The sequence below is a fragment of the Ictidomys tridecemlineatus genome, chromosome 16 (genome assembly GCF_052094955.1).
Source record: "Ictidomys tridecemlineatus isolate mIctTri1 chromosome 16, mIctTri1.hap1, whole genome shotgun sequence".
Classification (NCBI taxonomy): domain Eukaryota; kingdom Metazoa; phylum Chordata; class Mammalia; order Rodentia; family Sciuridae; genus Ictidomys; species Ictidomys tridecemlineatus.
The window spans coordinates 11556690-11583916 of NC_135492.1; the positions used below are offsets into that span (position 1 = coordinate 11556690).

Below are 27227 nucleotides of genomic sequence, written 5' to 3' on the forward strand. Positions count from 1 at the left end.
CTTATAGTGGTGAAAACTAAAATATTATAGGACTGGGAGTGTAGCTTAATGGAAGAGAGCTTCCTTAGTATGCTTCATGGCCTGGATTTAACCCCTAGTATCACCAAAAGTGTAATCCTAGTTTTTTTTTCTTTTATAATGTGTCATTGTTGAAGTTTTATGAGTGTTATGCCTTAAAGCTTTATTCCTTATAAGTTTTGTGGTTTTCACTGTGAACTTCAGATGGTGCAGTAATTTTTTCTTCCCTCTTCTGCAACAGTGTGACAGACCTGAGAGGGAGTCACCATCCTCTGTGATGGCAGAGAAGATCAAACAGCTCTCCTTGGGAAAGAAGTCAGTTCTATCTGGCTTGTACTTTTCATTTGTATTTGTTGACATTCCCCCCACCCCCCGCTGTTCACATCATTTATACCTGTCAAATTTAGGATCAAAGACTAAAGAGATGGGAAACAGCATTTAACTTCTCACTTTTCCTTAGAATCCATCTCCTCTCAATGTATTCCAGCTCTGATCCCCATATATAGCACATCCTTGACATCCCTTCATTGGCTACAGGGCTGAGGTATTTTCAAAGACAAAAACCACAAAAGGGCAATCCTCCAATTCTGACTGAATCTGGATGGATCATTTACACTGAGTTTACTTTTGATTTAGATGGTTCTGGGGATTGAACCCAGGGTCTTATGCATAGTAAGCAAGTAATGTACCTCTGATCTATATTCCCAGCCTACTGAGCTTATGTATAAGCTGAGTCTGCTTTGACAACCACCCTATTAACAAAATGGAACTCAACTTCCTATACAGCTAGTGTGACCTGGATATAGCCTGCCAACGTTTTTCATTTTTAAGGTGCACACCTGTTATCCCAGTGGCTTGGAAGGTTGAGACAGAAGAATTGCAAGTTCAAAGCCAGCCTCAGCAAAAGTGAGACTTGGTAAGACCCTGTCTCTAAATAAATATAAAATAGGGCTGGGGATGTGGCTCAGTGGAGTACCCCTGAGTTCAATCCCTGGTACCAAAACAAAACAAAAAAAAACAGGCACCTGGGTGTGGAAGTGCATGCCTGTAATCTTAGCTGCTCTGGAGGGTAAGGCAGGAGGCTCAGAAGTTCAAGTCCAATCTTAGCAATTTAGAGAGGCCCTGGGTTTGGTTCTTAGCACTGTATATAAACATGAATAAAATAAAGGACCGACAACATGTACAAAAACTATTAAAGAATTGGAGATGTAGCTCAGTGGTAAAGTACCTCTGGGTTCAACCCCTAGTACCAATAAATAAATACAAAATAGGTTACTGTGGGAATATAAGTACTTTATTAATCAGCTTTCACACTTACCATGTGACTTCAAGGTATAATTTCCTAGGTAAACCTATTAAGGAACCAAGGTTGTAATAATTTTGCAATTAGGAAGCTTCCATGTCTGACTCTTGGTAACATGAGAATGGTATAAGCTTTGTATATTGGTCAATGTGCTACACCTTAATTCATAATGCACAGTGTATTGAATGTTAACTAAACCACTTTCTCTTTTTTTCTCCCCAAGGATGAAAGTGCTTATCTAATCAGGTCTGCAGAATATTTTTGATAGGTCGGAATCTAGAACAAAACATACTGAATTTATCTATCTCTATATATTCGATATATGCATATAGAGTAAAATAAAGGTATGAGAGCACTTTTCTTCTTAAGTTTACCAGTCTTTCTTATCTCATAATTAAACCCATACCCACAAAATGGAAGTAACATACGGATTTCTTATGTGTTTAAATTCCTACATTAGAAAAGAAACAGATTCGAATACTCGTAAATTCATTGATCAGAAAAAAAAATCCATAAAACATTATATACTAAAATGGGAAGGTCCTAACTATTCAGCATAAGTTTCACTCTGAACATTTTCTTGATCTTGATATTTCTGTTTTACACATTTAGCCAGGCAAGGTAGCACATGTCTACAAATCCAGTGACTTGGAAGGCTGAGGCAGGAGGACCACAAATTTGAGGCCAGCCTCAAAATAAAAGGGGCAAGGATATACCTGAAATTCCCCAGCCTTCCAAAGTTTACAACTATCTTTTATGATATAAGCACAACAGTGTTCTCTCTCCACCATAGACTTAGCACAATTTAGTTCACTAGCATGAATTTCAGAGCATGGCAACTTTCTTCAGACTATAGATAGATAGAATGATCTCATCAATCAAGTTTTCAGCCATTGCCTGGCCAGAAATTCCTTGGCTTTAGATATATGAAAAGGGTTGTAGTATGGTTAAAATGTGGCTTAAGCAATACTTAAAAAGGCAAATGCTTTTGGGGAGAAAAATCATCATAGACAATTGGCTCTTGGCAGACCAGGGGACCAGCAGGTGGTAATATCCAGAAGTATCTTGCCTTTAATTTCATATCAAAAGTTAAATCAGATATAACATACAAAAGCATCAGGCAAAAGAAACTACAATCAGTTGAGACATATTTGAAAAAATGGTTATTAAAAAGTCAAAGCTCATGGGGCTTGGGATGTAGCTCGGGGTTAAAGGCCCTGGGTTCAATCCCCAGCAGCACAAAAATAAATGTGTAAAAATAAGTGAATCAACAGGGAAATCTTGTTTTTGTGGTGCTGGGGATTGAACCTACCTAGGGCCTCACACATGCTAGGTAAATTCTCTTCCACTGGGCTACATCTCTTGTTCATCAACAGGGGAATCTTTAAAAAGTCATAGCTCACCAAATCATATTAAGTATTTCCTAGTCCAATTTCCTTTCTTTAGAGAATTTTCTTTCCTGGCCAGTTAGCTATCTCATTAGTCCTTGTGCCAAGTGTTGGGAGTTCACATGAAAGGTATTTGCTCACAATCCTGGCTGAACTTTGGGGTAGACAGTGACAAAATAGTCTACGTGGAGTTAAAAATGGTAGACAAAAAAAAAAAAAAAAAAAAAAAAACGCCCACACAAACAAACAAAAGAAAACAAACAATCAGGAAAATACCCAGAACTTGAGCTATCAGAATCCCTCCCCACCCCACCCCACCCCCTTTCTTCTACAGGGGATTAAACCCAGGGCCACTCACCCTTTCATCCATATCCGAAAGCCTTTTAATTTTGAGACAGGGCCTTGCTAAGTTGCTGAGACTGGCCTTGAACTAGTTATCCTTCCAAGTCACTATGATTACAAATGTGCACCACTGCACCTGGAACTGTTTTTTAATAATATTTTGCATAGTTAGGCCTATACACACCTCAAATTAGACAGCTGATAGTAGTCATCAGCTATTAAAATCAAGATTCTAAATTAATGCTACTTACTGGGGCCACACAATTTTTTATTATGCATATCCAAACTCTCAACTGCAAGCTCTTTTCAGTCCCAGTAGTATGTATGTCAAAAGAGGATGAACTAAGTAACTCAATTTCTGACAAAGTCTTCTTAATGGAAAATGTAAAACCCCTTTTAACTTTAATGTACAAAGCCATATGTAACACTTGCACTTTAACAAAAGCAAGCTAATGTTTTAAAAAACTATATCATTAAATGTATATATGTATATATTTATATAGTATATTAAGTTTAATATTTAGCTTTTAAACTTCACAAAATTTTTATCAAAATGAGACAATTTTAAATAAATTACACCTTTTGAAAATGTTTAATTATACAGTCAATAGCTTCAACAAAATATTGAAGTGTCTATATTTAGTATATACTTTATATCTTACAAATTTGACAATTATTTGGCAGTAATTTTCTGATTATGACATGCCTGCTGAGCGATTCAGAAATTTCCCAAATGCAGGCAATAGCTGGTGTTTGTGTCCTATTCTCACAGTAACTGTCTCAATGTAGTGAAAAATATCAGTTATCTTATTAAACTGTACAAGGGCACATTTACACTTGATCAACAATATAGCATAGAATTTTTTACCAAACATAAATACATCATTTTAAATCTGACATTTTCACAAACATCATATACACTATGATACAGAAACAGCTCAGAATTGCTGTTTTAAAATTTACCTTGTTCTATGACATTGAACCACAGGAGCTGTGACATATGGTATACTGCTGTGGTGTCAGTAACTAGTAATCACTACGAACAGAATTTCTTGGCACTGAAGGTTTTTTGAAGCTTAAATCAGTGTGTATATGTGTCATCATTCAAGGGGAGGTAATACCAGTTCTACGATCTAAAATTATCCAACAGGACACACTTAATTTTCTTCCATATCTTCTACTTCATCTTCATGTACCTTCAAAGCTCTCACCATTTGTATGACTGCATGATACAAGATATTTTTGACCTGAAAGAGATATTGACATTTCTCATCACTTAAGCTGGAGAGAAACTGACAAATGACAACTACCATGTTAAAATATTAATAATTTTAATGGGGACTTAGGAAAGCCAAATTCAATAACAAAAATGTCAAAATCTAAAAGTGTTTCTAAGCCAAAAGTTATAATAAGGGCCATTAAAATTCATACAATTAAATATACATTAATATTAACCTTCAGTTAGCTTGTTGTGACAAATCAGAAAATGACTGCCTAAATTATTATGCATATATTTTAATTTCTGAATATAAAAGGACTGAACATTCATTTTTTACCTGGAGCCTATAATCATAATTGATTTCTTCTTTCAAAAGTCTCAGTTCCAGTGTTAAGTGAAATGACTGTACAAAATGTTCTGGGGACACAAAGTCTTTAGTTACCTGAATACAGCTGTGAAAATTCTGTACCTATTTCCAAAAGAAAAGTTGTGTAATATAAATCTAATGATATAGGGCAAAGAAAAGCTATAGTCTGAAACCAATAGAGATTTAATTTTAACCAGAGATTTAATTTTTAACTAGATTTAATTTTTCCCAAGTTTCAAATGGATTTCAAGGCAGAACACCACACTTTCCATTGAAAATCTTCATTAAAAGTGACTTGGTAAAGAAAATATTTTTAATTGATAAAAAACAAACAACAACAACAAAAAGATCTTCAGAAACCCTTTGGAAAACCTGATAATTGGATCCTAAATTTTGTAAAGATGGACTTTTTAGACTGGTAACTAGAAAGAATCAACAAAGCAATCAAAATCTGAGTATGTTTGATGCTGTTTCTTTGGCTTTTACTGTTAACTTATAGCAGAGCATAAAGAAAAAGAAATGTGGTTCAGTTTGTTAGGAATGAGTAAGAAAACTGATCACAAATGAGTTTCAAATTTGTACTATAATTTTGGTTATTTGGGTCTTTCTTTCAAATTAGCCAATTAAATAGACTCCAATTTCCTGTGACTTTAGTACAACAGTTTTTCAAAACAGTTTTCTCTTTCCTGATTAAAAAGTTTTAATAAGAAACCAGCCAATATAGTGCATTGACAGTTTTATCTGTTCTGTACATTTTTACTGGCTTTTCATTTGTTCATAGAACAGATAATCTGTTTCACAGAACAGCTTACTATGAGTGAGATGTTCAGTGCTTGTTCCAAGACAAATCAGCCAATGAAAAGTAAGTCAACAGAAGCCCAACTTCTCTGACATCTTTTCTAATAGATGTTTTATATTAGATATTATTAACATCAACTTTCATTACGTGTCTAATTCCATCACAGAGCTTCTAAATGCTCTTTCTCTTTTTACTTACTTGAACATGCTGCAAGGAGGGTTAAGAGTATGTCCTTAAAAAGTTTTAGTATAGGGGCTGGGGATGTGGTTCAAGTGGTAGCACACTCACCTGGCATGCGTGCGGCCCGGGTTCAATCCTCAGCACCACATACAAACAAAGATGTTGTGTCCGCCAAAAACTAAAATAAATAAATATTAAAACTCACTCTCTCTCTCTCTCTCTCTCTCTCTCTCTCTCTCTCTCTCTCTCTCTCTCCCTCCCTCCCTCCCTCCCTCTCTTTAAAAAAAATTTTTAGTATATACCTTTGGTTTTTGGTACTGGAGATTGAATCCAGTATCCTGTGCATGCTAAGAAAGTGCTCTACCAGTGAGCTACTTCCATGGCCCTTTTTAAAATGTTAATTTTGAGATAGGGTCTGAGTTGCCCAGGTTGGCCTCACACTTGTGATCTTCTTGTCTCTTGAGTACCTGAGTAGCTAGAATTACAGGTGTGTATTACCCACGCATGATTGGTAGGTCTAGTTCTAGTATGTCATAAAATCACTTATAGTCCCAAAATTTCTAGTAGGTTATACAAGTTCTTTATTTGTATTCTTATTTTGGTCAATCATCATTCTCCTGGTTTCCTTTAGTTATTTATTTATTCAGACTTTTCTTAAGCTTTTTGAGTCTATTAGACTGTTGTCTAACTTCAATATCTGGAATCCTCAGAGAATATTTCTGTCAATATATCTTTCTCCTTTGAATGAGACACTTTCCTTTTTTGTGTGCATGCCTTGTATTTTTTTTTTAATTGGGTATCTGAACTTTGTAAATTTGTTAACTGTAATAATCAGATTCTCCCCTGCCTCGGAGTTTGTTGTTGTTTATCTCTGAGGACCACAGTAATTGTTTAGTAAGTTGTACCAATTTCTTCTCAAAGGCTGAATTTCTTGTTTGGTGTAGTCACTGAAGTCTGTATTCCATTATTTTAGTGGTCATCAGTGCCTAAAAAGATTTCCCTCGATATAAAAAATTAGCTGCCCTTTTCTTCATTAGTCTCTTGGTTACTAAAAGTTTTGGATTAAATTTCAGATTCTAAAAAAAGTTGATTCTGTCCATTTTTGACAGTTTGTGGTTATTTAAAAATGACTTTCAGAATGTCGAGTTTTAGCTGGGTGTTGTGGCATACAGCTATAATTCATACTTGAGGCCAATGGCAGCAACTCTGAGGTCCTGATCAACTTAGTGAGAGAGAAACTATCTCAAAATTTAAAAGAATGAAAAGTGTTGTGGATGTGGCTCAGGGGTTAAGTGCCTATGGGTTCCAATTCCTGGTACCCGGCCCCCATAACAAACAAAACCCAAATCCAAGAATGTTGAGTTCTATTAGCACTTACAGGATGCTACTGTGTTTTCACATGATGTATTTTCTTAAAGGACTGAGGGTTAGTTTTAAGAGGTGAGGGTTCAGTTTTAAAGACATCAAACCTTCCTATTCCATTTATTCCCCACCTCTTTGTTGTATTGGGGATTGATAGCTTCCTTTACTACTGAGCTACATCCCCAGCTCTTAACTTTTGAGATGAGGTCTCATTAAGTTTCTCAGTCCTCACCAAGTTGTTGGGGCTGGCCTTAATTGTGATCCTCTTGCCTTAGACTCCCAAGATGCCAGGATTATAGGCATGTTCCTCTACAGATGGCTATTCATCCCTTTTCTCTACCATGTCTTGAGTTTTTTATACTTCACTTCCTAGACACATACTATCTTTCTTATACTTCTCTTATAGGATTAGTTGTAATTATATATAACTGGTCATATAAATGCAAAAAATATACATCTTTAAAATATTAAAATTCATTATGAATAGCTTTTAAAACTTCACATACATTTTTCCAAAATGAGACAATTTTAAAAAAATTACACCTTTTGAAAATGTTTAATTATACAGGCAATTGCTTCAACAAAATATTAAAGTGTCTGTATTTAGTATCTACTTTATATCTTACAACTTTAACAATTATTTGGCAGTAATTTTCTGATTACGACATGACTGCTGCACAATTCAGCAATTTAAGCAATTTAGGAAAAAATTATCATTAAAGATGTAAAATCCACATGGTTTGAGATAACAAATTCATTACTCATTTTTTGTAACATAATTTCATCCTCTATAAAATGGGAAAAATTTTACTTTTTACCTTGTAAGTTCGTCAGAAAATTAAAGAGAAATGCATGGGAAAAAAGATGTAATTATCCATCTATCTATCTGTCTGTCTATCTATCTATCTATTTAGTTTGCCAAGGACTGTGTTAGAACACTGGCTGTACCACTCCCAGCTTGAATTATAATTGTTGCAGTTTAAATAAAGGTTACTCAGAAGCTTTGGCTGTGACAAAGTAAACATTGGAGGTCAAGATCTAGCTGTTCTTTCTAGGGATGTAAAGGAAGAGTTTCACACACTGAGTTGTTGACCAATAAAAGAATTGGGCTGGGTTTTGGTACTGGGAGTTGATCCCAGGGGCACTTTATCCCTGGCTACAGTTTTTTTTTTTTTTTTAATTTTGAGATATGGTCTTTTTAAGTAGCTTAAGGCCTTTCTAATTTGCTGAGACTTGCTTGAGACTTGAAATTGCCTCAGCTTCCTGAGTCCCTGGGATTACAGGCATGTGCCATCATACGTAGCCCAACAAAATATTTTTAAGTTTGCCATTTTACAGTGGTTCATACAATAACAGTGCTGTGGCTACAAGACACACACCAGAAGATCTTAGAAGATGGAAAAATATACCCTGTTCATGGATAGGCAGAACTAACATCATCAAAATGGCAATATTACCAAAAGTTCTCTATAGGTTTAATGCAATGCCAATCAAAATCCCAATGGCATTTATTGTAGAAATAAATAAAGCAATCATAAAATTCATATGGAAAAATAAAAGACCCAGAATAGCAAAAGCAATTCTAAGCAGGAAGTGTGAATCAGGTGGTATAGTGATACCAGATTTTAAACTATATTACAGAGCAATAGTAACAAAAACAGCATGGTACTGGTACCAAAACAGGCGGGTGGACCAATGGTACAGAATAGAGGACACAGAGACTAATCCACAAAGTTACAACTATCTTATATTCGACAAAGGGGCTAAAAGCATGCAATGGAGGAAAGATAGCATCTTCAACAAATGGTGCTGGGAAAATTGGAAATCCATATGCAACAAAAAGAATCTGAAATCCCCTCCTCTCGCCATGCACAAAAGTTAACTCAAAATGGATCAAGGAGCTTGATATCAAATCAGAGACTTTGCATCTGATAGAAGCAAAAGTTGGCTCCGATCTGCATATTGTGGGGTCGGGTTCCAAATTCCTTAATAGGACATCCATAGCACAAGAGTTAATAACAAGAATCAACAAATGGGACTTACTTAAACTACAAAGTTTTTTCTCAGCAAGAGAAACAATAAGAGAGGTAAATAGGGAGCCTACATCATGGGAACAAATTTTTACTCCTCACACTTCAGATAGAGACCTAATATCCAGAGTATACAAAGAACTCAAACAAATAGACAATAAGATAACAAATAACCCAATCAACAAATGGGCCAAGGACCTGAACAGACACTTCTCAGAGGAGGACATACAATCAATCAACAAGTACATGAAAAAATGCTCACCATCGCTAGCAGTCAGAGAAATGCAAATCAAAACCACCCTAAGATATCATCTCACTCCAGTAAGATTGTCAGCCATTCTGAAGTCAAACAACAACAAGTGCTGGTGAGGATGTGTGGAAAAGGGTACTCTTGTACATTGGTGAGTCTGCAAATTGGTCCGGCCAATTTGGAAAGCAGTATGGAGATTCCTGGGAAAGCTAGGAATAGAACCACCATTTGACCCAGCTATTGCCCTTCTCGGACTATTCCCTGAAGACCTTAAAAGAGTGTACTACAGGAATACTGCCACATCGATGTTCATAGCAGCATAATTCATAATAGCTAGACTGTGGAACCAACCCAGATGCCCTTCAATAGATGAATGGTTAAAAAAATTGTGGCATTTATACACCATGGAGTATTACGCAGTACTAAAGAATGACAAAATCATGGAATTTGCAGGGAAATGGATGGCACTAGAGCAGATTATGCTAAGTGAAGCTAGCCAATCCATAAAAAACAAATATTTTATTGGATGTGATTAATAGAAGTTCAGAGACTAGAAAAAACAGTCTTAAAATAGCAGAATTTACCTAACCTGCATTAAGAGAAAGAGAAAAAAAAAAGTCTTAGTGACTTGTAGGAATAATAAACCAATGGATGTTTCACAAGTAGATGAGAGAGATTAGGGCAGAAAAATATTTGAAAAATAATGGCTCAACATTTTTTTAACATTTGAATGCTCCAAACAGAATAAAGAATCTCAATGAACCTTGAGCAGAAGACACACATACACACACAAATGACACCACTCCAGAATTAAGTTATTTAAAACCAGAAAAGTGACCAACTTGAAAAATATATCATCCATACAGAAAAAGACATTATACAGATATAGAGGGGGAAAGATAAGCATTTTTATAGTCCTCTCAGAAATTATATAAGTCTAAAGACACTATAGCAACTTTCAAATGTGGAAAGAGGAAATAAAGACTGTCTGCCTTGAATTTTCAATCCAGTGAAATTATCCTTTAAAAAGGAAGAATAAATAAAAGAATACTTTTTATCTGGGTAAACAACAGTTGATATAATTATGCAGAATCTGATCTGCACTGTGTAAACTGTTGAAAAAAAGTTCTTCAGGCAAAAGGAGAATGTTGTCACTTGTAAATATGTATCTACACAAAAAAATGAAGAGAGCTAGAAGAAGAAGGTAAATAAAATACAGTGGCTATGTAAAAAAGACTGTACCCTAATTTTTAAGGTCTTTAATGGAAAATTGACTATTAGGTTCAAAATTTAGTGTGTGCTTTACAACATGTAGAACTGAAAATTACAATAAGAACGGCACAAAGGACAGGAAGAGAAAATAGAAACACTACTCTAAGACTTTCAAAGTGTATGTGGAGTGTTGTGCCATTCCTTAAAGTTTGACTGTAATAAGGAAAAGGTGCATATCTTAAGCTGTGGAGCAGTGCTAGCAAATGGAAAAATGTGAGAACCTATGTAATCTGAGATTTTTCTAATAGCTACACATTAAAAATCTAAAAAGAAACAGATATAATTTTACTTTTTTATTTAACATGCTACATTCAAAATATTATCATTTATATATTTTTCAAGTTGATCACTTTTCTGGTTATGAATAACTTAATTCTGGAGTGGTGTCATTTGTGTGTGTATGTGTGTCTTCTGCTCAAGGTTCATTGAGATTTTTTATTCTGTTTGGAGCATTCAAATGTTAAAAAAATGTTGAGCCATTATTTTTCAAATATTTTTCTGCCCTAATCTCTCTCATCTACTTGTGAAACATTCATTAGTTTATTATTCCTACAAGTCACTAAGACTTTTTTTTCTCTTTCTCTTAATGCAGGTTAGGTAAATTCTGCTATTTTAAGACTGTTTTTTCTAGTCTCTGAACTTCTATTAATCACACCCAATAAAATATTTAAGTATTTTACTTGATATCTCTACCGTTTTTTGTCCAAATCTATAACTTCCACTGTTCACTGATTATATTCACGTTGACATTTTTGAACATGTGAGCATAACTACATCACCTGTTTTAATTCCTGTCTGACAGTTCTGTCTTGTCTTTCATTTCTGAGTCTGTTTCCATTGTGAGATATTTGTTCCTGGTTATGAGTCATATTTCCCTTCCCTATCTGTAATGTTTTATCAGAAGCTGGATGTTAATTATACATTGCTGATTGCTGGGTTTTTAGTATTTTAAAAAAAGTATTGTTGGACAATGTTCTCACCAGTAGTTATTTGTTCAGTTTACTTCTTTTGAGGTTTGTTTTTTAAGAGTGTTTAAGGGGCTTGACTCCAGGGCTACCTTGGCCTCACTTCCAAGGCATGGCATCTCTGGGGTCTTTCCTATCCATCTTTTAGTATTCAAGGTGCTTTTCCCATGTTTCCACCCTGGCTGATAGGAACCATGATTTCCAGCCTACTGGGATCTCTAGGAATTGTCTTCTTTCTGGAAACTCTTTTCCTGGAAGCTAATCTTGCCTAGGCTCATGGACATGTATCCTGCAATTCAGATTCCACTGTTATTAATTTACGGAGATCTCTATAATATATCTGTAAGTCTTATTCTGTGTTATCTCCTTCCTCTTGGAATTCCATACCCAAACTCAAGTTTCCTTGAACTTTGTTTTTCTTTCCTTAACTTGGCAATTTCCTGTTTTTTTCCTCTATTTTTTTTTGGTGTGTGTGTGTGGGGGGGGGGAGATCCTCCCTGTGCAATGGTCCAGAAATTGTCTACTGGAAGAAGGCCTGAATGTGGTAAAGGTTTTCTTTGTTAATTTCTTTTCTTTCAGGGACCATGGCTTGGAGCTTCCTATTATTAAATGCCTCAAAACTTTTCTAAATGTAGTCTATTTTTCTAATTGTCAAAAATAATAGCAAAATCCTGGACTCAGTTAGTTACTCCTATGACCAGAAACACAAGAAGCCTCATAAGTTTGGAGCAATTTCTCATAAAATCAACTTTCACTTACACTATCAATCAGTCATAACTAGTGACGTGGTCACTTTTGGGGGGGCGTACTGGGGATTAAACCCAGGGGTGCTTAACCATTAAGCCACATCCCCAGCCCTTTTTAGTTGTTGAGACAGGGTCTTGCTAAGTTGCTTAGGGCCTCACTAAATTGTGGAGACTGACCTCAAACTTGCAATCCTCCTGCCTCAGCCTCCTTAATACCTGGGATTATAGGTGCGCCACCAAGCCGGAGGTGACATGGTCACTTCTAACTGTAAACACTACAGTTAACATTGTGTTACTGTTTAACTGGATACATTTTAGATAAATACAACAATAAAAACCACCATTTTGTTACATGGTAAAAGGGAATTGGCAAACAGTAGTTCTGCTACAATTTTATCTTGTTTTTTTAATCAATGATAATACAACTTTAAATATTTTACAATATGGTTGTATCATTTGTTTGACTATTTGTCCTTTGCTAATGGATGTTTAACTTGTCTACAAGTTTATTTTATTTTATGAGGTGCTGAGGATCGAAACCAGCACCCTGTGCATGCCACATCCCCAGCCCCAGTTTTTTTTTTTGTTTGTTTGTTTTTTAGTGCAAATTCTAACCTTACAGTTACGCATGTAACCATTACATACTTAAGTAATATTAAAACAATAGCCACCAGCATGACATGGAACCTAACCAAACATTTTGCTAGCTTACCTAGAATACATGCCAGCTATAAACAAATAGTATGGTCAGTCATATTCAGTTTAAGCATGCCCTTTTATATGTTTGTGTCTTTATGTCTAAGGGACATTGTCAAGATTGGAAAATGGTAAAAAGGTAGATGTACTTTAAATTTCAATTAATATTGTCAGATGGCTTTCCAAAAAGGTTAGAATAATTAATACTTAATTATTTCTATGATTTTTGCAAAATAGTGATTTTTTTCTATTATTCTGTCTACATTTACTGGAAGAATTTACCTTTCTTTATACCTAATTTTCACTGATATGAATTTAAGATATTTTATTTAGTGAATTATAATCTACTAATACCATCATATATTTAGATGCTCAAATTCAGATTTTGGCCAGTATGAGCCCTTTTGAATTGGTGCCTGTGTGCTTTTAGTAGGAAATATTTAGAGAACAAGATCTGAGCTCTGTTTACTTATTTAATAGTTTAATTGAGCACTAATCTTAGTGGGTATTAAAACTAGTTGTTGGAAGTCTGAAAAGGAACAGCAAAGAAACTTATTTCTCAATTATCTTAGCACAAGTTATCTTGCCAAAGGTCATCATTTCTAGATCATCATTTCTCAGGATAGAGAGAATTGAAAAACTGTTGCAATTTTCTATTTTAATGTTTCAATTTCATATATATAATTTGAAATTATATGTGTATATATCATATATAAAAATTATGAGTTCATACTGATACTTTTAATCCCAATCTGATGCTGCAGGGTTCTTTCTTGACTTCCCCAATCCATATTTGTATCTTCTCCTAGTGGGAACCCCTCTTTTTATCAATATCAAATATTTCTCATTTGCTCAGCCCTACAATACTCACAAAATTGTTTTCCCTTTGTACAGTTTTTGTTTAAAAGGATTCTGCTTTGATTATAAGAAAATTGTCTCCACTAGTCTTCAAAAATTTTATCTTTATTGTATTTCTTAGATGTTGTCTCCTACATACGTATATATTTTTCCTTTTATAATTTCTTTCTTTTTTTTATTTCCTTCTGGGATGATCTATATTTTTAAAAATCTCTAACACATTCTGCCCTATAGATTTCACTACTTATCTTTTTTTCATAATGACATTTTTATCTGGTTATTTAAAAAATCATATTGTTAATTATCCAAAGGAATTTACTGTACTTTAATTGTAAAGTTGTTTCTTTTCTGTTAATTTTTTCTATTAAGATATTTTAAGGGCTGGGGATGTGGCTCAAGTGGTAGTGCGCTCGCCTGGCATGCGTTCGGCCCGGGTTCGATCCTCACCACCACATACAGACAAAGATGCTGTGTCCGCCAAATACTGAAAAATAAATATTAAAAATAGTTCTCTCTCTCCCTCTAAAAAAAAAAAGATATTTTAATTCTCAGATGTCCTGTTATATGCAATATTCCCCAAGATGTTTGACTAGTCTAACTGGTAATATGTATTGGGAAAGGGTAGATGTCCAGATTCTCAGCACCAGTGAACTTTATTTAATAGAGGTGGGAGGTGAATCCTACAGCAGGTAACCTCAGACATCTCACATCTGGTCATCCACCCCTTAAAAAAATCTCACCACCTAGCCATTCCTGAACTTTACTTTTGAATTTTCAAATAGAGAAACAACGTTGGGAGGTGTCAATTCCTTGATTTGTCAGTCCTAGGGACTTAAGGGGAAGGGAAGAGAAGCAGCTACCTGAGCTTTCTTTCCTAGTCTGTTTGCCCCAAAATGTGTTGTCCTGCCCAGACTTTATCCCTTGAACCTACAGGCTCTTGTGTCCAATTTCTGTAGGGAGATGGCAAGCAGTCATGAACCCAAGGGAAAGTAGGAGAGGCCTGGTTAGAACACATCTCCTGAAAGCCTCCACAGCCACACCAGCCTCCGTCGTATTCCACATGCCACACTCCCCCTCCCTCTCCCTGTCTTGTTCCTGACACAGGACTTGTACTCATCTTTCCCAGGTTCACTGTGATGCAGGCGGAGGGTTTGTTGTGGATAGCCTTTATTATGCTGAGTTATAATCTTTCTATACCTAATTTGATCAGGGCTTTTATCATGAAAGAATATTGAATCTTATTTTTTGCATCTACTGAGATAACATGGCTTTTATTCTTTCTTTTGTTGACATAATAGATTGCTTATTGACTTGCACATGTACACCATCCTTGCACCCTTGGGATAAAACCTCCTTGATCAGGGGAAATAATCTTTTTGATGTGCTGTTAAATCTTCTTTGCTAGTACTCTGTTGAGGTTGTCTGAACCTTGTTCATCAGGGATATTGGTCTATACAACTTTCTTTCTTCTTGTTGTGTCCTTATTTGTTGTTGAAAAAAGGATGATGCTGGCCTCCTAGAATTTGGAAATGTTTCCTCCCTTCCAATCATATGGAAAAATCTGAGAATTGGTTATAGTTCTTTTTTAAAAGTTTGTCAAAATTCAATCATAAAGCCATCCAGTCCTGAGGTTTCTTTGTTGGGAGACTTTTCAGTACTGATTCAATCTCATTATTTGTTATTGGCCTATTCAGGTTTTTTATGTCCTCATTTTTTTTTAATTTTGGGAGGTGCAGTAGACTTTATTGGTGGTGAAAGTAGGGCTCCTTAAACTTCCCCCCTTTTTCAGGGTGTCTGGGATGGAAATTGGGAAGAGGGGAGATTCTTGCTGAGGGACTGAGTTAGGAACAAGGGACTCCCCACAGCCGAGGGCCTCTTTCTTTCTCTGTGTTCTTGCTGGGGCAGGTGGTCCAGGGGCTCTTACTCCTCGGAGGCCATGTGGACCATCAGATCCACCACCCTGTTACTGTAGACAAATTCATGGTCATACCAGGAAATAAGCTTGACAAAGTGATCACTGAGGGCCATGCCAGCCCCAGCACTGAAGGTGGCAGAGTGGATATCACTGTTAAAGTCATAGGAGACAACCAGGTCCTTGAGGGGCCCTCTAATGCTTACTTTACCACCTTCCTGATGTAATCAAATCTTGCAGCTTTCTTCAGGCAACAGGTCAGATCCACAACTGACACACTGGGGTAGGCACACGAAAAGCCATGCCAGTAAGCTTCCCATTTAGTTAAGGGATGACCTTGCCTACAGCCTTAGCAGCACCAGTGGATGCAGAGAGGATATTCTGGGCAGCTCCAACATCATCATGCCAGAGTTTCCCAGAGGGGCCATCTACAGTCTTCTGATTAGTAGTGATGACAAGTACTGTGGTCTTGAGTCTTTCCACAATGCTGGAGTTGTCATGGATGACCTTGGCCAGGGGATTAAGCAGTTGGTGGGTGCTACAGGAGGCATTGCTGATGATCTTGGGGGAGTTGTCATACATCTCATGATTCATGGTCATCACAAACATGGAGGCATCAGCAGAAGAGGCAGAGATGACCCTTTCAGCACCACCCTTGAAATTAGTCCCAGCTTTCCCCATGCTGGTGAAGACATCAGTGGACTCCCAAATAGGTTCAGCACCAGCATCACCCTATCTGATGTTAGCAGGATCTTCCTTCTGGAAATGGACTTTCCATTGATAACAAGCTTCCTGTATTCAGCCTTGACTGTGCCATTGAATTTACCACGGGTGGAAACACACTGGAACACACAGACGATGTAGTTGAGGTCAATGAAGGGGTCATTGATAGCAACAATATCCACTTCGCCAGACTTGAAAGCAGCCCTGGTGACCAGGCACCCAATGTGGCCAAATACATTCACTCTGACTCTCACCATCGTGTCTTAGGGACGGCATGGCTGGCACCGCAAGAGACAAGAGGATGTGCACAAGAGGAGAAGATGTGGCTGTCGGTGAACCAGAAGTGGAGTTCTCAGATTTATTTTGATAGGTTATGTGTGTCTAGAAATTTGTCCATTTCTTCTAGATTAGATTTATAAATGTTAGCATATCGTATTTATTTTTATCAGAATCTCATAATGATCCTTTGTATTTCTGTGCTAATGTCTTCTTTTGCTTAATGTCTAATTATATTTGGGTCTTATTTTTTTTCTTAGTTAGTTCAGCTAAAGGTTTGTTGCTTCTGTTCACCTTCTTAAAATATGACCTCTTCATTTTATTGATCTTTTGTATTGCCCTTTTAGTCTCTTTTGCATTTATTTCTGCTCTGATCTTTCATTCCTTCTAATTTGGAGGTTGGTTTGTTCTTGCTTTTCTAGATCATTGAGATGCATTTTAAGGTTAGTTGAAATTTTTAAAAAACTTTTTTAATGTAGGCACTATTGCTATCAAGTTCCCTCTGGATACTGGTTTTGTTGTATACCGTCAGTTTTGGCATGTTGTTTTCATTTTGTTTCCAGAAATTTTAATGTTTCTCTTTCTTTATCCTTGACAAACCACTATTGATTCAAGTGTATGTTGTTCAGTGTTCATGTCTAAATTAATTTTGTTGCTGACTCTAGTTTTTTCCCCATGGTAATCAGAAAGGATACAGAATATAATTTCATTTAAAATTTTTATTTAGAATTATTTTGGGGCTTAATATATTGTGTATTCTAGAGAAAACTCCATGAATTGATGAAAAGAATGTGTACTTTGCAGCTGTTGAATGGAATGTTCTGACATTTAGTTTAACTCTGATGTTTGTTCATTTTTTGGTGGAGGGGCTGGATGAATTGTCCACTGACGAAAGTGGGGTATTGAAATTCCCCTCTGTTATGGTATTAGTCTCACTCCCTTTAGGTCTAATAGTGGCTATTTTATAAAACTGGTTGTTCTGATGTTAGGTATACATAAATTTATCACATTTCTTATTGAATCCTTTTATTAGTGACTTTGTCTTTACAGTTTTTATCTTAAAGTCTATTTCATCACATGTAAATGTAGCTACTGCTTCTACTAGCTTTAGGTTTCCCTTTGCTTGGAATATCATTTTTCATTCTTTCATTTTATGTTTTTAGTTGTGAATTCTTTGTAGGAAGCATGTTATTGGATCTTGCTTTTTCATTTATTCAGTCCAGCTATCTTTTAATTGTTTCCATTCAAGGTCATTGATAGGTAAAGGCTTATTCCTGTTAGTTGTTTTGAATATTATTTGCTCTTTACTTTCTCTCGTTTATCTTTGTGATTTTATGGCTTACTTTACTGATAAAAATGTTTTTCTTTTGTGTATTTACTCTTCTAGTAGGATTTACTTTCATGACAGTAATTTTCTTTGACTTCTGGGCACAAGACTCCCTTAAGTATCTTTTGTACGGCTGGTCTTAATTATCTCAGTTCTGAGAAAGTCTTATTTCTTTGATTCTGAAGTATAGCATTGCTGGATGATCCTGGTTGGTAGTTCCCCCAAACCCCCACCTCCCAAGACTTAGTATGTCAGGTAACTACATTTATGGCGTAGCCTTCTTAGTAAGCAGACTCCACCTGAAAATGTGTCTTGGATGTTGGTTTGACAAGGCTGGCTTTGATTCTAGCTGGGAACCATGCTCAATGTTGACTCGTCCTTGTGGATGCAACCAACATAGTTGGACTGATGAGGTGACCATACACTGATAACAAGGTAGCAGAGTAAGGTAGGGCTTGCCAAGTCCTGGACTGGGATCCTAAATGCTGTAGAAATTCAGGAAAGAAAGGATAAAAGTGGAGGAGTGGGGTTGGATGAGATGGAATGGGGTGGGTGTACAGTTGCAGAGAAATTTGACCCTGAATTCCAGGCTTCTAAAAAAGGGAACTTGAATCAGTCTCAAGAATCAGTAAGTTCTTCATTACTCAGGTTTGAACCAGTCACTCCCTGAGAGCAGTACATGTCAACCTATTCCTACCTGGAATGCAGGAATGCCAGAAGCTTATCCAGCAGGTGAAGTTTCCCACTAGCCTCAATCAGGTGGTCTCCAACTTTAAAAGGCTCTGGCTCCACACCTGAAAGCAGAGAGCCCAATCCTAATCATGTGCCCTGAGTCAGGGCAAAATTCTTGAGTAGAAAACCAAATAGGTAAACAGAGAGAGCCCAAGCTCTTTCTAATGCAGTAGGCCCTCCAGTCTCACCTATTTGAGGCATTTTCTAATTATTTGCTTAATATCAACTGCAGAGCCTGGCACATCCAAAAAGTCTAATAAATATTTATCTAAGAAACAAACTCACTCTTTACGAAACTGAGGGAAAGGAAGATGCCAGAGATCAAGAAGATCCACAAAGGAAATTCTAAGGCTCTCACTCTAGATAAGAAATCAAGAAATAGGCTTAGGTGTGTATAAAAGTGATTCTCAAGGTACAGGCAGCAGTCAGAATATTCTGGAAGATGTCCTTCAAAATCTATGTTCCTAATGCCCCTTCTCCCTTAAAAAAAGTTCTAATGTGCACTTGATTAAAGTTCTGTTAAACTTTTAAACAGCTCCTAATGGTACTTGGCATAGACTCCTTAAAACAAGTACAGCAGACCTTTTGCAATCTTTCTACACTAGGGAATCCCAGGACCAGAGAATCGCCCATCAGAGTGCATCCAAAAACCCCAATGGGAATGAAAATGAAATACTACACATAAATTTGTGGCAACAAGAGCAGTACTTAGAGGGACATGTACAGAAGGCACTAGGATGAAAGGAGAGAGCAAAGGACACAGAGCAGGAGCATGCAGGCAGGAAGAAAGGCAGAAAAAACTGCTACCCCAGAAGCTGAGTGAAGAGCGTCCCAAGGAGAAAGCCATCTGCTGTGTCAAGGGATCTGAGAGGTTAATGAAGTGTGAAATGACAATGCCTGGGCATCACAGAGAACACAAGGAACTGGGCGTAGTGACCAAGGGGCTCAAGACAAAAGGAAATCCAATCCTGAAGAAGGGTTAGATGAATCCCCATTATGACCATTCTGTAAAGCTGCCAGTTTTCCTCTCCACAACTGTTACTATCATGAAAGAAAGAAAAGCTACCTGCCCTCCAAAAAAGCTTAGAAACATTTCTAGATTTTAGAAAAGTAGAGTCAAGGCAAATGCAATAGATCCTGCATTAAGAGAGAAAAAGGAAATCAGCTTAAGGGATATTACGGGACATGTGAAGAAATCTTCAGTATGATTAACACTAGATATCATCAATATAGAGAAAATGAGAAGGATCAGAGTAGACACATAAATGCAGCAGTTCTGTTGAAGAGTCCAGCTATGATTTTGATTACAGAACTACTAATGAAAAATAATGGGGGGGAAACAGGACATTGGCTCCTCATCAAACAAATACGGGTGATCCACGCACTTTCAAAGCTGGGATAAGATATTCTGAAGTTTAACTTTTCTTGCCATCTCATTTTCAAATGCATCTGAAATTTTAAAGATAGATATGAAAAGGGACTAACAAATCAAAACACAAACAAAACACAAACATAACCTTACTCATTTCATAGTATTTCCCTCAAATTTATACTAACCTCCCAAATGGCAATGAATTGCACTAAGAATTAAAATCATATTTATATGGGATTTTCTTACTCCTCACTTTGTTTTTAGAAGGAAATCTACAAGGTAAACTTAGCAGTGCTTTGTTAAAACAATTGTAAACTTCAAAATTTCTTCTATAACTACCATTGTGGTTTTAAGAGGGGAGAAAAAACAAATAGAGGATAAAAATCATGAGTAGACACTTAAAAGTGTTTGCTATATTGCAGGCATAAGAAAAACCACGCAAGAGGAAAAAGGGAAATTCCATCATGCAACAACCAAGTCTGAGCTACACTTAACACTGCTATTGTTCCATGTCAGGTGATTGGCGTATCATTCAGAATACATTACCTTATATTCTTGCTACACAAAGTGAGTGTAATCATAAAATATTTCTCTGCACAAAAAATCACATCCCCATTTAGTTTTTTAATGGACCAAGTGCCCTCTGAATACCTAGGTCTTTTATCAAAATAGCCTTGTAGTATTTTTTCTGCAATGCTGACATGCCATGGTATATCACTACTTCTGTCTTCTTGGGAAGTTCTTTAGCTACCGATGCTTTCACTCTCCTCAGCAGAAATGGCTGCAAGAGGTTGTGAAGTTCACTTGCTGTGGAAGGAAAAACATAAAAGAGTGTGGTACAAAAACACAGCAGAGGTGCTGAACTACTAGAGAACATGGAGCAACTCACTTTCCTCATTTTCATGCTAATTCTGTGTTCTAGGTCAGTACAGTAACTTTTTACAGTTACAGATGCTCCTGGACTTACAAAGGGATTACATTCCTATAAACCCATCACAAACTGAAAATATCTTATACGTAAAAAAGTGCCTTGAACAGACCTAACACACCAAACCCCACAGCTCAGCCCACCCTACCTCAAATGTGCTCAGCACTTACATTAGTCCACTCAGCAAAATAATCTAACCCGAAGCCTCTTCTATGAAAAACTGTGAATACTTTATGTAATGTGCTGAATGCCTGTGACTAAACGACTGACAACACAGAGCACTGTGTGGTATCAGTTACTTACCCTCAGGGTAGCCTGAGTCACTGAGGAGTCGTGCCTCGCTGCTGCCACCCCGCCTCACAGGACAGTACCTTACAACCTATCCCAAGCCTGGGAAAAGACTGAAACTCATGCCCTCTTATGGCTGAAGAGCATCCCATCCTGTATTGACACCTCATTTCCTTTTTATCTGCTAATGGACGTCTAGGTGAGCTCCACACTCTGGGTACTGTGAACAGTGCTGCCATGAACACAGGAGCACAGACATCTCTTGACTCTCGATCCCTTTCTTCAACTATATACCCAGTATGGGATTGCTGAATCGTACAGCAGTTCTATTTAGTTTTCTGAGGAAATGCCATCCTGATTTTCACGATGGCTGCACCATTTTCATTCCCACCCTGGTGTCTCAGAGTTCCCCTTCCACCACAGCCTTTCCAGCGTGTGGTGTCTGTGATAACCATTCTAACGGGGGGGAGAAGGTTTCCCATTGTGTTCCTGATTTGCATTTCCCTGATGATTATATTGAACATTCTAATATAACTAACAATAATGCATTTTATATCTTAAACCAGTTAGAATCCAGCATTTTGAATATACTCACCATAAAAAAATGATCAAGGTTTTGCTATATGATATGCTAATGACCTAAGTGATCACTATGCAAAACATCAACAGGTATAAATATGTACCGCAAACATAGGTACAAATAGGTACACCAATAAAAATTTGAAATTCAAAGTACAGTTTCTATTGAATGTTGCTGCTTTTGTAAAGTGGTAAAGTCAAAAAATTATAAGCTGAACCACCATAATTAGAGGACCAATCATTTCTCCCTTTCCTGGTTTCTTCCTATTCCTTCTGGACTTGTTTACTGGCTTTTAATCCCCAAACTACAACACTCAAAAAAACTGGATTTTTCTTAGGAATAATCTCATTTTCAAGACACTGTTTTCCAGGGTATGCTTCATTTCATCTCACTTATCAGCATACAGCCTAGAAATGCAGGGTGAGAAATACTGTCTTCATGTTTATGACAGTTAAGTGAGGCTCAGAGAAATCAGGCCACTTATCCAAGGACACACAGGTGAATGTGAAAATGGTGAGCATTAAAAGTAGATTTTTAAAAACTTCTAATCCCTTGTTTTTTTACAGGCCTCCTAGACTTCAAAAGCTACACTAAGTTGGAAGTATACATCATGTAGGAAAACCAGAAACAGAAAACAAAAATACAAGCAACCTGTTAAATTTGAAATTCAGATAAACAATTCATAGCTCTTCAGTACCAGTGTGTCCCTTGTCATTTGTAATTAGATGTCACATATCTGACAACTCTAAACATGGGAGTAATCAATCAGAGCAGGTTTGCAGGTCATCTTTACCCTGTGGTTTGGGAATTTTTGCTATAAGAACCCTCTGCAACTCATATTAACCAGCACACACATAATCACTGGGTAGCCTCCTGCCATCTGTTTTGAACAATCATCCTAGGGTATTCAGATATTATGGGAACGTTCTACAAGGCAGAGTGGCAAAGGTATAAAAAAAAGCTATGGTTATACGAATGAAGGCTTCCCTTTTCCCTTCCACATCCCAATCATCTCAAACTTCTGGTTAAAAGGAAATTCAGTGTTGCAGAATTCTTAACAGTAGTCTGGGTCTATAGCATGCACTTACTTTTCTGCACTGGCAAGTGGCATGGAAAGTTAACAAAGTCTATAATTTTTATAAATTACAAGTTGAAGCCACATGGTAACATGAACTTGAGGCATGAGGATGGTAAGCTGAAGGCCAGCCTATGAAACTGAGCAAGGCCCTGTCTCCATTTTTTTACAGAAGGACTGGTAATGTATCCCTGTGGTAGAGCACCCCTGGGTTCAATCTCCAATACCACAAAGAGAAAAAAAAATTGAAAGAAAATTAGAAGTTGGTTTTTAAAAAGGCCCACATATCAGTGGGTACTTTCTACTTTTTCCAAAAGTGAACCAATAAGCCCCACTGCAGAATCATGTAACAAACAAGTAAGAGCCATGGATAGCAGACAAGTGGACACCACATGAGGGACCATCATCTGCCTTATATCTGTGGTGGTTTTTCTCCCTGGAAGGCATTCTCTGGTTATTGATTCTCTTTCTCTTCAATCTACAACTCTTATGCATTAGGGAATTTTCTGTGTCAAGATCTCTTGGGGATAATTTGCTGAATAAAAATTAACCTGATTTGAACTCTTTTTCAATATCCCGGTAACGTTCAACAAAATCCTCCATCTGTTCCTTGGAAAATAGGTCAGGTTCCACAAAACTGAGGAGAGAGTAGAGCTCTTGGAGGCTATTCTGTATAGGAGTTCCAGTCAACAGGAGACTGAAGACCACCAAGAACTAGAATATGTAAATTAACACAATTAAAAATCTCTATCACTGGGAAGCAAAACCAAGTGACCCATCACAACATTTATTTGAACACAGAGAGACATGATCTAACACAATGAACTAAGGCAAATGAAATCAGAAGCCTCGGGTTCAAGTTGTACACTCTATTTAATGTGAGAAATAATACCTCTCCAGTTTCAACCATAAGGAGGGGATAATAATCTGTAAGAAGACACTCTTGTAAGCATGTAAGTGACATCACATTGTAAACTCTTGAGTATTACATGAGTATTCACTAGGGTTACTAAATGCAATCTATGTGAGGAGTCAAACTATGTTATGACCTACATGGGGGAATTAACGGGAGTATCTGAGTAAACACATTCGTTCAAAGAGTTTGAGAAGCCAAAGTATTTATAGCATCAGGCCTCTCTGCTACAAACAAGCAGCAAGATTTACACTGACACAATGTCTGTTCATAAACTTTGAAATATATCAGAGTCAAGATATCAAGATTTCTAGATGTTTCTGGATAGTAAGCAATGGACAGTCCAACATAAAAAGGGATTCTGTTAATTTTTGAAAAACAGGGCTGGGAATGTGGGTCACCAGCAGGATGCTTGCCTAGCATGCATGAAGCCCTGGATAAATCCCCAGCATTTCCAAGAGAAAAAGAAAAAACACTGAGAAACAGATAGGAACACGGAAGATAAGAGACTAATGAAGGAAGAAAAACAGTAACAACAGATATCAGGCCAAGCAAGGTCAACCTCTGAGCTGACATTAACAAGAACTTACACCAGCAGAATTAAGTAATGTGGAAAAGTCACATCTTATGCATGTGTATTATTTTAAATATAGAGTACAAACTCTTGGAAAGGAAACGTAATCAAGGGTCCCTAAAAAGAAGGCAAAGAGGACAGCAGAAATAGAGGATGCCCTACCAGGCAGGGGATAACAATATTTGAAACTAATAAAAATGATGATATCTTCAGTAAAAACTCTAAACACTGCAACTTTTAGGCCAATAAATATTAAATACATAATCCAGGTCTAAGATTTTTCTCTAAATGACCTCTAAATTTAAGTGATTTATTATAGGATGAGGACCAAATTTTGATTATCTCAAAAATTAACAAGTGTGGTCTCATGAATGAGCAAATTTTCAGGTCAACCAGGAGAAGGTACTTCACATTTCATTGGCTTCTCAGAAACAATGGCAGCTCCAGGCCACAATGATCTTTCTCATTTACTTTGCTGAATGATACAAGAGATCAAGAGAAGGGAATGCAATCAAGTGTATCATACTAAAAATACAACAGACGAGAGACTGAAGGCAATATGCTGTAAGAAATTGGTCTCTTCATGACTCCATGTGAATGGTAAGTTTCTAAATAAGTAAATTGGGAGAGGCATAAGGTATATCCAATGCATCTACAACTGCAGACAGGAGTATAAGATCTTTATTTGTTAAAAAAAAAAATAAAGAGAGAAAAATTAAAAGCACTCAAAAGAGAGTTGAAAAATCTCCAAAAATACAATGCATTTTATTGGGGTAGGGTCTGACTCATTTGATAACTAGATTTTAGTAAATGTTATCTTCTATGTAAAAGAGAAAGGAATAGTAATTAGCCATATTAAATACTACTTTTGTCACTGCCCTCCCAAACAGGTTAATTTAGCTCTGCAGAAGTCTGACTACACAAGTTTTAATTTATGAGATAGACATCATTATCCGAAGTACATGTATGAAGACAGGAATGGTGTGACTCTACTTGTGTACAACCAGAGATATGAACAATTGTGCTCTATATGGGTAATTTGAATTATAATGCATTCTGCTGTTATATATTACAAATTAGAACAAATAATAATAATAATAATAATAATAATAATAATAATAATAGTAATAATAAAGTTTCAATTTACTTGGCTTTGTATAGACTAAACTAAGTGGTTTTAAAAGGGAGTTAGAGGGGAGAAGGAATGGTGAACAGATGGGTATAGGATTTCTGAGCCAGGAAACTGCTCTGCATGATACTATAAGGTGGAAACATGCCATCACCTGTTTGTTCAAACTCACAGGACACGCAACAGCGAGTAAAACCAGCATTACAGACTCTGGTGACACTGCGGTGCCAATGTAGATTTATTAGTTTTAACATCTCTCTTCAGGGAGAGGCTGAGAATGGGGGAAGCTAGGCTTGTAAAGGGGCAGGAGATATATGGGAACTCTCTGTACCTTTTATTCAATTTTGTTGTAAACCTAACTTGCTCTAAAAAATAAAGTCTATTGAAAAAAGGAAGGGGGTGTGTAAAAACTAAGACTATCCTTTGAGTTTACCTCTGAAAGTGTCTTATGCAGCAGAGAGCTTTGGCTTTTCAATCTGTGGGCTTCATCCACAACAAGAGCACTCCAGGAGAAGCTGTGAGAGAAAATCCAAACTTTCAGCTTGGTGTAGCTCAAACATATTTCACAACCACATCTTACTATACAATTATGACTTGTTAGAAGGACTAACAGCCCACTCTGTTAGAAGCATACCTGGCATCGTGACCTTCCTATCTGGAAAGGTTATCATGTGCTTTGTTTTCCCCTCAGATGAGAGAGATCTATGCAGAAAGTAAGGAGCCAAAGACAGAAATGAAAGGATACATTTATCATATTATACTATGTACCAGACATTGTGTTTGTGGCTTTGTGTGCAATTTAATCCAAAGAATAAGACAAGTAACCATAATTGTGCCAACAAGGACACTAAAACTCTGAAAGGCTAGGTAAATAGGTAAAGATCATAAGGGCAAAGCAGAGATTCAAACCCATAAGAAAAATCAAGAGACAGTGATGTCACAGCAGCTAAAGGAGTAGGACTTTAAAATGGGAGAGTGGTGAACAGAATCATGGAGATGTCCAGGACGATGCAGCCACTGGACTTGTTAACGTGGAGGTCACTGGGGGCTGCTGCCACAGCATGTTTATAGTATAGTATGTCATGAGAGAAATTTCTCAAGAATTTTCAGTCCTAGAATCATATTTTTAACAGATGCTACTGGTGGAAAGCTGTTAAAAAATCCAAAATATAGGAAAAATTAGATGATATTCTAGATGCATTAACTTAAAATAGCAAAAAAATGAAAATAAACTAATAATAGGTGATAAAATGATAAATAGTAGCTGCAAAATACAATGAAAAACGTATAAATACTGAATATCCTTTTAAAAATGTGAAAATCATGCAAAAGATAATAAAGTGGGCGTTATAAGACTTTTAAGTTTTTAATTTTATTGGTAAACATTATGGAATCCCACTGCATTTTTTTTTGCACTTGTAAAACTAAGTGTGTAAAACAAAAAAGTGGGTAAGGAAGGACAATACCTGAAAAATTTTTAAAAAGTCTGTGTAAAGGCTGGCCTTCCTTCCAATACCATGACAGACACTACAGACATACAGGAAGATAATCAGAAATGATGTTGAAAACTTGTGCTCCAATAAAATAGAAAACTTCAAAGGCA

At 36.6% G+C, this 27227-nt stretch overlaps 1 long non-coding RNA gene and 1 pseudogene across 1 annotated transcript; both read right to left on the reverse strand.

Moving 5' to 3' along the window:
• Window positions 1–3716: 3716 nt before the first annotated feature.
• LOC144371330 (uncharacterized) lies at window positions 3717–18801 on the reverse strand. Its single transcript, XR_013431416.1, has 3 exons — window positions 18731–18801; window positions 5725–5794; window positions 3717–4298 (listed from the first exon to the last, which is right to left on the reverse strand). It is a non-coding gene; the product is annotated as an uncharacterized LOC144371330 (long non-coding RNA).
• On the reverse strand, window positions 15716–16687 carry LOC144371329 (glyceraldehyde-3-phosphate dehydrogenase pseudogene; annotated as a pseudogene).
• Window positions 18802–27227: the final 8426 nt, after the last annotated feature.